The sequence below is a fragment of the Schistocerca cancellata genome, chromosome 9 (assembly GCF_023864275.1).
Source record: "Schistocerca cancellata isolate TAMUIC-IGC-003103 chromosome 9, iqSchCanc2.1, whole genome shotgun sequence".
Lineage (NCBI taxonomy): Eukaryota > Metazoa > Arthropoda > Insecta > Orthoptera > Acrididae > Schistocerca > Schistocerca cancellata.
In genome coordinates, this window is record NC_064634.1 from 186,222,662 (window position 1) to 186,235,699 (window position 13,038).

General features: G+C 40.8%; 1 protein-coding gene across 1 annotated transcript in view; it reads left to right on the forward strand.

The window, feature by feature from the left end:
• Positions 1–1,076: 1,076 nt before the first annotated feature.
• Positions 1,077–13,038, forward strand: part of LOC126100723 (odorant receptor coreceptor) — a 338,496-nt gene continuing 326,534 nt past the window's right edge. The window contains exon 1 of the mRNA XM_049911343.1: positions 1,077–1,251. The gene's annotated coding sequence lies outside the window, so the exon portion shown is untranslated. The remainder of the gene's footprint in view (positions 1,252–13,038) is intronic.

Genomic DNA, 13,038 nt, shown 5'->3' on the forward strand with positions numbered 1-13,038 from the left:
TCGAATACAGTATTAGTGGCGTGCTGCTTGACGTCTATTAAATATCTAGATTAAAGTTGCAAAAGACATGAAATGCAACGAGAACGTAAATTCAGTAGTAGTATAAGTCAAAGATCAACACGAGGTTATATGGAAACTCAAAGAATGTATGGCTTGTCTGTAGGGAGGAGACAGCGCATTAAACACTTGGGCTACCCATTTTTGAGCGCCCAATTTGAGTAAGTGTTCGGGATCCCCACCAGGTCGAATTACAGGAAACATCAAAGCAATTCAGAGCGGAATGCTAGACTTGTCACCGCTACTCTCGATCAACAAGCGCTTATTACGGAAATACTTCGTGAATTCACATTCCGTGAATGAGAAAGATTAGAGAACCGAAATTTGCGACAGACTGCAGAATCCTTCAAGTACTGCTAACACACGTCTAGTGTAAGGACCGTGAAAACAAGAAGAGAAATGAGAACTAGTATTGGTGCATAGACACAGTGCTTTATCGCTCACTCCATTAGCGAGTGGAACAGGAAAGAGTATGACACGCAGTGGTACAAGCACCGTGCTGTGACCTGCAAAAGTGTGTGTATAGTGTAGATGAACGGGGAGGCGAAAGAAAAACAATAAAAGCTTTTTTTCGGACCTACTCGCTCTTAGGGTTTTCGTAACTCGTTCCCTATGCTAGTACTGAGTTTCTGACCTATTGCTGAAGGCACTGACGTTAGTGCTCCAGTACAGTGCGTCAAAAATGAAAATGGAGACCGCAAGCCTCGCGTGTCGTAGGCTGCAGGCTAGCGGAGCGGAGGAGCGACAAGTTGGACGGCGACTGTACCGGCAGCGGCGGCCCGCCTTGTAATTACGACCCCGACTTGCGAAGGGCCACGCACAGCGCCGTGAGGAACGCCCCATCTGCTGCCACGTGGCGTCCTCCCATTGGAGTACAGCCGCACTAGCCCCGACTTCTTCCCCGTCTCTCATTGGTCGCCCTCACTGCCCGTAAAGGACGTCATCTGCCCGAGGACATCTAGAAAAAAAAATCCAGGAGGCATGCATCGATACGAGAATTTCTAGAAGTTTGACAGCGGGGTCGGTCCGCCACTGTGGGACTGCGTGTGGAGTTGCGGCCACCTGTGCTGGCTGAGCGGTTTCGTCGCTGCAGAAATGTTGCGCTAAGCGCGAGTGGTGTGTGCACGCTGCTGGCACCCTCGAAAGCAGTCCGGATTTCTACTCCTCTGACAGCGTCACACAATCTCCGTAAAGGTTCGACCGACTGCCTTGTTTTTAACGCACCTAGAGACCAGCACCTTTTCTTCTATGAAACCGTAAAACACCTGCACAGTGTACATTCAAAAGAATCCTCGCGTACAGTTTTTACTTCAGAGAACTATATAGAGGTTTAAGAGACAATACTCAAAACTAGTGCATGCAGTTTAGTTTCTGATATAAAGAGATCAGTAAATTACTATAAGACCCGATTCTTGGGTACTCACAATTGAAACATACTCCTTCTTCTTATTAATTCTCTACTCTCAGTCTTGTATTTGTGTCTATAATGCATCCACTCTAATGGTTTAACAAAAATAGTCGTGACTACCGAGTTACACAGCCGTTGCAGCGAGATCTTTTCACGAAATTTTAGTCACCTACTCTCTCCGTCGAATATCGAATTATTGTGTTGACTCCCGACTACATAAATAGGAATGTCCATCGTAATATAATAAGAGGTCGCCCGGAAAGATATAAGTGTTCATTTTTCCCACCTGATATTCGAAAGTGCAACGGTCGATAAATAGTTTAAAAGTGGTCTTACGAAGCCTCTGCCAAACTCTTTGCTGTGAATTGTAGAGTGATCATGTAAAGATGTCCTTAACAGATATTATTTATTGATTTGTGTGAAGTTTATCTACGGCATTCGTCATACGTGAACACAGTCGGTTACGCGCTGCGACATACCCAGTTATTATTTTCTGCCATTTTAATAGCATAGTATCAGAAGTGAGAATGTAGGTTATCGATCCCTGATAACAGTCATTGATGAAGAATGCGACGCGCTGGCTCTCATCGAGAGGTGTGATGGAGAACTTACCTACCAGAAATCCGTTTACAAGTGACCAAACTTCTTAGTCGTGTACTCGTTTGTAGTCAGCATACGCTCGACATACGTGGTACAGTTACATTGTTCTTCCGGACAGCAGATAAAGAAATTGTCTGTGGCTCGCAGTAGAGTGACGTCGAAGTGTGAGAATGAGTCTTTTTTGAAAACAAACTTGTTCCGTTTACTAGCGCAAGTCCGACTTTATTCATCACTTTAATGCTTGCATACAGAACTTCTCGGTTCTGCCTCGGGTTTGTTCCTCTGGCATTGTTAGTTGTACATTAACGGTGATAACAGCAGTAAGAATAGGCTCACTGGTGGGGAATCATCCGATATGCATCTTATGCATGGGTTCAACGAATGCTATGGAAAGGCGACCCAACGTCACTATGCTGAGCTACTCTCGCAGTGACGGCAACCACATCACAGTAATTTTGCATCTGTTGTGGCATTACTAATTGTTTAGTGTTGTACGCTCCGATGATTACATACTAAAGGCCCAATTGCTGTTGCGAAGATATTTTGTCGTAAGAAAAGTAATTGTGGTAGCAAACAGAATATATCGTAATTCCTTCATCATTGTGTAATGTGGCAGAGGACATCACGTGTCCGCATACTCAGAACGTATCCCTCCAAAATCTCTGGAATTTTGATGGCGGAATTCTGTTTCACCGTGTGTATACGTTTTTCATCTAAATCAAGAAAGAGGGAACTGTATATAACCACTATCTGACACTCGTCTAAGTCTGTTCTGCGCCTGATCGCTGGAAATGAAGAACATTGCTTCTAGTTACTTTTTTCAACCTAAGTACTTTTCTGCTGTACAATTAAAATTTTTCCCTCTCACCTTTAGGTAGCAAACATCTTCTTTCACATTCGCCCTGCAACATCTGTTTGTGTGGTGTTCATCGTTTCACATCATTTAGGTGGATTTGGAATTACAGATGATGTATCTCCTGCAATCTTTAATACTGACAACCTTTTAGCCAGGTATAATTTACAAGAGTAGTTACTGCTTAGCAAGAGGCAACTTTTCATAAAATAGGAAATAAAGCACGCAGTTACACCTGCACGTAAGCGCGTACATGCACACACGCGCACGCACACACACACACACACACACACACACACACACACACACACACACACAAAACATCATTCACAGCTTTACGCAAGCCAACGATGTCAGCGCTCATAGACCTATATACCGGACGTTGACCAATCTTCATACGTTGAAACAACAAGTTAAATATAATACATTATTATCCACAGCAGACGTAGGACGTATTGTTTTCCTTTTTTAATATAAATTTCTCCCTAACAGCGATACTATCTGTTGGTAGCTATCACGTCCACATATTCCTTGATGATCATTAATCCCCTGCGTCTGATATTGTTACTATTGCAGAGGTATCACAATAAAAACATTTAGTGAAACTTTTCACACGTTCCAACGTTCTCATTTTCAACGCCATAAAATGAACATTTAGGGAGAACTACAAATATTCACACACCATATGAACATTGAATACAAACTTCGTCATGTGCGTAGTGAAAACTTTGAAATGTGTGTAAAGTGAATCATAACGTCAGTTTTACCATATTATTCTGTTGCACAATGTAATTAACATTACAGATGTAAGGTAATCTAAAAATATACGAATCTAACAGCACGATGAGTGAACGAAACGACCATTAGATTATTCGCAAATTGGGACCCAAACGAGAAATATACCATATGCAGATGTCGCAGCCCTAATGTAAGAGAAGCTGTTCACTGGAGACGAGAAGAGATTCTTTCGGAACGATTCTTGGATGAACAATGCAACGGAAGAAGTCATTGATTTATTGATTCCCAGAAATGAAATAATTATCAGTCTTAGTTCACCGTCAAAACCTCATGCAGAGCACCGATAACAAATTATGCTACGTTTAATTTTTTGGTTTCCACGGTTTTTAAATAGCATTGAAATCGAGATGACATAGAAGCAGTTCATCGTTTTCTTAAACTGGTATACTGACAGACAACTTAAAACCCACATCCATGCTGATGGTTGCACCATACCGATAACATTAATCCAGTGCGTTCTTTCTATCAAGATGGGACTTCAACTCTCGCGCTAGTTGTCACTGTAAGCATTATGCTACGGTAGCGCATTCTTAAGCGAGAACGTAGCTACTTCATTTCAGCAACCATTGTGTTTGAGATATAAAACCATTTGTTATATTGTATTTTGAGATTACGAAGGCTGTTCGGCCATACACAGTTGTACACTGTGAAATCGACGTCTGGGTCGATTTGCACCTGTGCTCCAAAGTTCAAAAGCAACGAGAGCGGGAAAGTATAAGGTGAATGCTGCATGCACTGAAGCAATTGCGTAACTCCACAACTACTTTATTTCCTGACTAGACCGTTAAATGAATAATAAAATATATTTCTTCGTGGCTGATGTATAGACGTTTACCGACCTTTGATACTCAAGTTCTCTACGATTTGCAACATCTCAGGGAGTTCGACAGGATGGATACTCATCAAGAACTCAAAAAACACTTACGTTTACCCAAACAGTTTTAATAGAATTACTATTATTAATTATCGTAACGCTTATGGGAAATGTTTAATAGTTACTTTGGGCACTTCAAATATCAAACGGGTATACATCGCAACTCGAAAGGAAGAATACGTTGGACTTTCTAGTCAGATGTTATAATGGCACCAGCCAGATGTGCCTTGATACTGGTGAAGATTGATGTAAAATCTGAGAACTTCTCGAAATCAGAAAATATTGTATGTCTAAGTCTATGAACAGTATTAATGTCACAATTGTAAATAGTCAACTCACATAAGTATATTAGTCAGAGAGTATAGGAATAGGTCTCGGTGTAAGCCGAGAAACTGAAGTGCTTGAATTCAAAGATAGCAAACTGTATCTCTGCAGTTTCTGTAAAAGAGAGGTTGCGTATAAAACTGTTACATTATCAGTGCCGGAGAATTGTTCGATCACTTTCGATCCATATGAAGTTTCAGTGGCCAAGGGCTTCTAATATACACAATGAAAGACAAGAGAAATGATTAAAGGTTCGTTGGATTTGTGGGATATTGCAAGATCTACGCTGGAATGTGACTTTTTCTAAACACTGTGAGAATTTAATTAGTTTAACAACAGCTAGTATGCAGACATAGGCCTATAGATAATCATCCTTTCTACATATTATGTCAACGGAACGGGGAGAAACGTTAACTTGTAGTCTATAGGAACACCACGCAATACAGCTGTTCTTTGTTGAGTTAAAATATCGATGTGAAAATTAAAAGTTGAAATAGAAAATCTGGATGAATAGAGTGTCTGACGTTCCTTATGGGACCCCTGTCTGTAGGTAACAACGCATACAAATCAGATCTCCTCATGTCTAGACGTCTGCACGGAAGAGTTATTGTACTTTGGATGAATGAATCGCGTTCTACGTTAACAAGTGCATTATTCAGTATCCAGCTGCAACGGTATAATTTATTAGAGAGGAACGATTTCGGTATAGGATGGGACCATCATGGCGCTCAAGAAACATCCCACCTTTGTATTTGCGTAATTGGCATAACAGTTATCAGACGTATCTTACTCAATCATTGACAGTGGCTGTCAGTGTCAGTGATGGAACAATGTACATCTGATAACTGTTACGCCATTTACGCAAATGCATAGTCGAGATGGTTTATGGGCCCGTTGATGTAAGATCCTAGACGAGACCTACGGCCTATAATAAAATATACCGTTACTGATGTGTATTGCATAATGCAGTTCTTAACATTCATTAATGCTGTACAACAGGTCCTCCATAAAAAACTGATTCTGTTTAATCATCAAGATTTATTTAGTGATGCTCCTCTGTTCCTTGATTGGTGGCAATTTAATAATTGAAGAACAGCAGTGACTGGTTCTATTCCTTCAGTAAAATTTATTCAGTGGTTATTTTTAGTTTAATTGATGACAATTCAGTAACAGAAAAATAGCAGCAGAAGAATGGCAACAGGAATAAAAAACAATTTATTAACACATTCATTTACAATGTTGCAAGCTATGATAAACACTAGAGAAACAGCAAATAAAATAAAGAAGAAACCACAAACATGAAAACATATTGAACTGAAAAATCCCCTTGAGGAAGTGTAAAAAGAAGTAAGCGGAAAACGGACATCAATGTTGAAAATAGTAATTAACCTATTGCTATCTTTTTGCCCTTGTCGTTTTAACTGCGAGACGCTCTGTGTGGTGATCAGCTTTCAGCGACTATGCAGTTATTTTTATTGTCGCGATGCCAAATAATTGTTTATACAAGCGCAAGCTAGTGCTACCTCGTCCGGACAAAATATTAAATTCTCGGGTTTCTTCTTGTATAATAAGTTCCAACATTCCCAGCACGAAAGAGGAACGTTAGGAAGAAGAAACCTACGTTTAGTTAGTGAGGTCGGTGTCAAATTCAAAGTCACAGTCAGTGAGTGTAGCACAACCCGTGTAAACTATATTGCAGTTATGATCGAAATCGAAGTTCAGGTATTTTGCCATTTAATGAAAATGAAACAGTGATGTGTATCGACTGAAAGATCGTACTGAGTGTTTGTGTTGCGGCCGATGAGTGTGAAATGGACGTAACGAAAAGGATGGATGTCAGACACGGCATGTTCTCTTATCATCATCATCATCATCATCACCGTCGGCGAAGGCTGTGTCACCTTCAGCTACTTGTCATCCACAGCTGGATAAAAGTCTCCGTTGCATTTCCCTTGCCTTTAGCTATATGGATTTACGTTCTTTGTGCATGATTTATAAAGCCATCTATCAACAGGCCGTCTTAGTCTTATCTCTCAGAGTCCAACAACAATTCCCTCGGTTTGTATATCCTCCTGTCACCAGCTTATGTGTGGCGTCCACCCAAATTTCATTTCCATCACGGTCATAATGAATTATGTCTTCTACGCCACTGTTTTCCCTAATTTATATGTTTGTTTTCTTATCTCTGCAATTTAGAAAGGTCAATAACTTCATAATCAGTGTTCCAATTTATTGATTAACAATTTCATTTGTGGTGCAATACATTGACAGATTGAAATTTGTCTCCAAATAAAAAATATTTCCTGATTCGAGACTTGAATCTAGTCTTTTGTTTCGCGGTTGTTGCACTGCTATCGGCAACAGTAACTTTCGTTTCAACGAACCTTGTGATGAAATGTGAAAGATGCGTTTTAAAATCTTTAGTACTATTTTTTTTCTCTCAGCTGTTATTGCGTGTTGATCCGACGAAGAGAAATCAAAAGGAAGATGTCATTTATGTCTGTCATATGACAATGAGACGGCACGTTTCACTACTAGTTAGAGTCAGATTGCAGACACGACCTTCTTGTCGACTTATTTACTTGAATCGCAGTCTTAGTAGTCTACAACGAGCTATCTAGTTGTATGGCTCGGGCATTGCATTTGTCGATCTTATGATGTACACACAAATTTAAATTCCTGTCCACCCATTCCTTCGGTATTAACTACGGTGGTTAACAACTCAATTATTATCATTAACTATCTGCCCACTTAGTTTCCCAGCAGCTGGTAAGTTCAGGAGTAATAAAGTTAGGAGAAGATGGTTGCCGACCTGAAGAAAAGGTTTAAAACATCCTGGAATGTTGCAATAAATATTTTATTGTCAATGAATCTTGAACATTATCTTTTGCATTAGACATAGAAGTCACAAATCTTCGCTGGGTCTGGTTTCCTTCGTTGGGCTAGGCAGTATCCGCGGATGAGCTCCCTGTGATGACCAGCCATGTCGACTGCAATCATGACGGCGACTATATTTGCCCTCATGTTCCCATACTGTCCAGAATCAGGCTACTGTCACGTCCAAATGGTCCAAAATACTGGACACTGCACGTTTCGACCAGCTGGACAAGCGGAGACCCCCAGTGAGATCCGTTTCAAACTCTTGACAGGTGCTGATAACCTATCTCACACGGGTACGCGGCATCCCTATGTCCTTCACAACAGCCATTCGACGTCTGACACTGTTCACGCCCCTTATACAGGGTGGTCAGAAAATGTGTGAAATGCTTGTAGGGATGTTCCAGGGCAGGTTGTACTGAGATATAAATGTTAAGAAAGAAATTCGATACGTTGCTCCGTTTCCGAGTTATTTAGTATAGAATTTAGGCAATCGGGCCGTCGCGTGCTCGCATTCAAGCGGCCTGCCAGGGGCGGTGTTGCCCAACGAGTGCTTTGACTCGTTAGCTGAAACTTGAATTTACGCGCGCGGTTATCTTATTGGCTAACTTCAGTGCTAAATAACTCGGAAACGGCGCAACGTATCGATTTTTTTTGTTTGTAACATTCATATCTCAGTACAACCTGCCCTGCAACATCCCTACAAGCGTTTCAGACATTTTATGACCACACTGTACATCCCATCATGTCTGGTACAACAACAAACACGAACAAACCTAATCCCCTTGGTGGTTGTCAGAGAGAATTGTAGGCCGGCCGGGGTGGCCGAGCGGTTCTGGGCGATACAGCCTGGAACCGCGCGACCGCTACGGTCGCACGTTCGAATCCTGCCTCCGGCATGGATGTGTGTGCTGTCCTTAGGTTAGTTAGGTTTAAGTAGTTCTAAGTTCTAGGGGACTGATGACCTCAGAAGTTAAGTCCCATAGTGCTCAGAGCCATTTGAACCTTTTTTGAGAGAATTGTAACGTTTATCGTTGACATATGTGTGGGAGGTGTGCACGTGTACAAGGTTTACTTTGACTTTCTAAATGCTTTACTTTATTTGTCATGTTGTGTAGTTTAGTGCAATCTCTGTATGAAAAAACAGTATTATATCTATCAATCGCCACATAAATTAAAGCAACGCAGAATTCAGTAACGCAGCATGAAATTACGCAACTTGACAACAGACTATGATATAGAAAGCCATCCAAGCACATAATTGTGTCAGTATATTAATTTTCTACACGCTTATCAGATTTAAAATATTAATAAAAGGAAACAAAGCGTACGCAGAACACAACGATTAGGTGCGATATTTTTTTTCCAGCAAAGCCCAGACATCGTTGTTGTTCATGTCATCAACCAAAAAACTGGTTTGATGTAACCCTCAACGCTAGTCTACCTTGTGCAAGCCTCTTCAACTCTGAATGACCACTGCAACCTACATACACTTGGCCGCCTTACTGTAGTGTAGTATTGGCCTCGCTCTACTATTTTAACCCCGCAACCCTACCGTACACCCTTCTCCACAAACTAGTCCCTCCTTTTAGGCAAGTTGTATCATAAATCCCTGTATCAACGATTCGGTTCAGAACCTTGACATGATTCAGCTGATCTTCCCATGCAATCTCCAACATTCGTCTATAGCACCACATTTGAAGAGTGGAACTGGAGAATGTTCTTTGTGCCAGATTTGGATTTTCCAGGCGAATCAAAAACTATGTATCTCGTTTGGTCCATAATTTATTTATATCCAAAATAATGAGAAGGTATTCTGATAGCACAGAACTATGCTGCCCACCTCATTACTGCAAAAAATAATGGGAAAAATTAGAAAATAAATAATTTACTAACAACGCTCTTGGGGGCCACTGACTGGTTCTAAGTTCCAATACTAAACTTGCTGTTCCAAGAAGCACTAGCTTTTGTTTGTGACAAAACCAGCACAGAAACACGGCAGAAATATTTTAACTGGGACCCCTGTAGACAACAGAAACCATTTCCCATTTCTCTTATATATTCTACAACAGAATAACAAAATTAAATTCATGAAAGAAATCTGTCAGTATTGACTTCTGTTTCTTACACAACTCAGTTCTTGGGATTTGATGTTGTAATGTTTACTGTAACTCTCCCTGTACTGTTGAGAAAGAAACAGAAACATCGTCAACAGGTCTTTCTGTTTTGTAACTGACTAACATGACTGTCTTTCTGATGAAGTACAGCATGGCATACATTTACCTTGGTCTTTCCTCTTTTGAATACACTGATGTTCTTCCTTTCTCTCTGTTTTGGAGCACGAATTTTTAATAATTGGATGGGTATGAGACGCTTTAATCATACTGTATTTAGAAATCTTATAGGCCTGCATTGACAACAATGTTTCAGCAACGTTTCTAAAGTCAAAGAGGTCAGTTGGAATTATATGGAATGGGTTCATAATTTCAGCTGACTCAACAGTCTTGTGCTGACCCACAGCATTTGGAACTCCAGAGGAGCGCACTGCTTGGATCAAAGGCCGTTCACCTTCCACTAGTCAATGTTTGAAACTCTTATGGATGATTTGACATTTGGTGAAAGTCTAGGAACGTGCAACAGAATACCGAGAACACTATAGCAATGAAGGCGGCTTTTGGTAAAAAAGATGCTTAGAACGTTTTCCATGTCCACTCTCATTGTTCCCTTCTTGGTTAATGCTTGCAAACTGTTTATGAGTGCAATGTCACAAATTATGTAAAATGAATTCCTCTGAAACAGCTTGCACCTCCCTCAGAACTTGCATAATTCGTGATTTTATTATCGGAACATCCTTTCTGAACAATGATTTGACCACGAAAAATCACCAATCCCTGCAAGGAAGTAAAAATAAGCTCCCACAAAGAATCCTTTGAGTGTGAGGTCATTTGAAAGTCTTGTGTTAACAATTATGACAGGAAAAATATTAACTGCTAATGACTCACCCTGTGCATCAGCAGGGTGACAGAAAATGAGGGTCCAAGCGGTGCAGAGATCAACCTTCTATGGGATGTATGTATTACGGTTTACAAAATGGACCTAGTCGACATTCAACAGAAGTTCACAACAAATCTTTAACTTGCACCTTGAATGCCAAATGAAAAATGGCGCTCCACAGTGATCACAAAGGTACTCAAGTTCTCCATCTAATTGGGAGCTATGAACCGTGCAGGAAGTTCAGCTAGATATCGACTCTTAAAAAATACATATAGAATCATATTAGTGTAACAGGGTGATGAGAACAGAGGGAAAGTAGTGGTATACAACCGAATACGAAACAATCTGTCGTGGATCTTAACGTGAAACTAGCCACCCGTTAAGGCACAGCTGCAGATAGTGCGATAACATGTTTTACAGGTATGTAAAAAACAAACCTCCACTGGATGAATTTGTTCCAGGTGGTATGAATTGCAATGCCACACACTTTTCAGGAGGGATCATTTGCTCTAATGGAGTATGATTTTTCTATGCAGACCAGAAATGAAGCAAAAACAAGTTATTTTGTCCAGCTGATAGCCCACAACAGCGATCATACCAACGCTGTAATTTAGCTTATTCACATTTCCCCACTCTTGCTTGCTGTTACGTAAATATTCCCTACTACCCTTGCAAGATCAAGCACAGGAGAAATAATCGTAATGGTCAGAGCACCTCCAACCTCTGGCAACACAATAAATAGCTTTCAAGCCAGTTCACCATCCACATTAACATTCGGCATGATTGTGTACAAATGCGTTACGTCATTGATTTTAATTGATTCTAATACAACTTTCTTGGTATCTCTAATTTCCAGAGTTCCTTTCATATACGTTTCCTCCTAAAATCCACGATTGCTCGGAGTTGAGAACAAATTTGTTACTGAACTACTGGATAAGTTTGTTTATCTCACCTACAAATTCTCGGGTAGATTCCAGTTGTCTTTGCATCGTCAAGTTGGCACATTGTTTGAAATTTTAAATATCTTACGACTTACAGCTCTGTAGCACTGTTTGAAGTTACCTACTGCTTACCTTGAAATCACTGAAATCTGTGTTGCACGCAATTTGATGTGCATAACATACTAGTTCACTATGATGCACATCCTGTGAATTGCATCGAGCATCCTCGAAGCGAGCCTTGTCTGCTCTTGAATATTGCGTAGTTTTTCTTATGCACTACATAGCCTTATTGCTGCAGACTCACACGAAATCTGTCCATAATTGTTTTTCCACCGTGCTGCGGATGATCTTCCAGGAATTTAATTATGTTTAGTATCCACTCCTTGGACAACGACTGTTCTCTGCTGCGTTTCACTCGAGACGGGATTTGTGTCTCCCTTTCCGACATGAATGATGATGTGCATGGGTCGACACCTGTTTCAATACCACTTTCACTTGCTAAGCACGTATCGTCATCATTGTACTCTTCATGTATATTGTTCGCACTTCTGAGGACACCACACATTACATTGGCTCATCCTGCAGAAACTCAAATATTTCATCAGTCACTTCTTTTGCATTCTGCGAAATTGTTTTGATTCCTTCCTGACGTAATGTCAACTTCGGCAACTATTCGTGTCACGTAATGCAAAGTTTACTTCGTTTATCGTCGCCATTGTTTTGCTTTGTATCAAAATCGTCAGCACTGTAGCAATGTTGTGAGTTACTTGTCGACTAAGGAGTTCAGCTACGCTGTGTAGCTTAATGCTGTGCTCCATTGGATACCTCCAGTCCCGCCCCCTGTTTCCGTTAACTGCTAATATCGCATGTGTATGATGGATAACATGTGAGTATTGGGGCAGAGGGGATTCTGGAACATTCGGCATTATTGCCAGCTATATCCAAGAAGGCGGCGATGTCATACAAGATGGCGTCGTGTAGACTTGGCAACAGTGCATGATGTCATCCAAGATAGCGGCCGTGACGTCATTCAAGAGGGCGGATTTTGGTGGGAAATTTGAATTTTGGCAGGAAAGTGCCACACCACCCTCCCCCATAAAAATGGCGGGAAGTTCAAATTCTAGCAGGATAATGCATCACACAACAGTTATCTCTACTAAGCAAAGAAATTCATGGGAAAATAGGTCACTTGGCCTTCCTCCACTGATCTAAGTCACCCAACTGCCACCTCCTCCTAAAAACTGGCGACAATTTGAATTTTGACAGTAAAGAAAGGACACTTTTGTTTTCGCTACCAACCTAAGAAAACTGA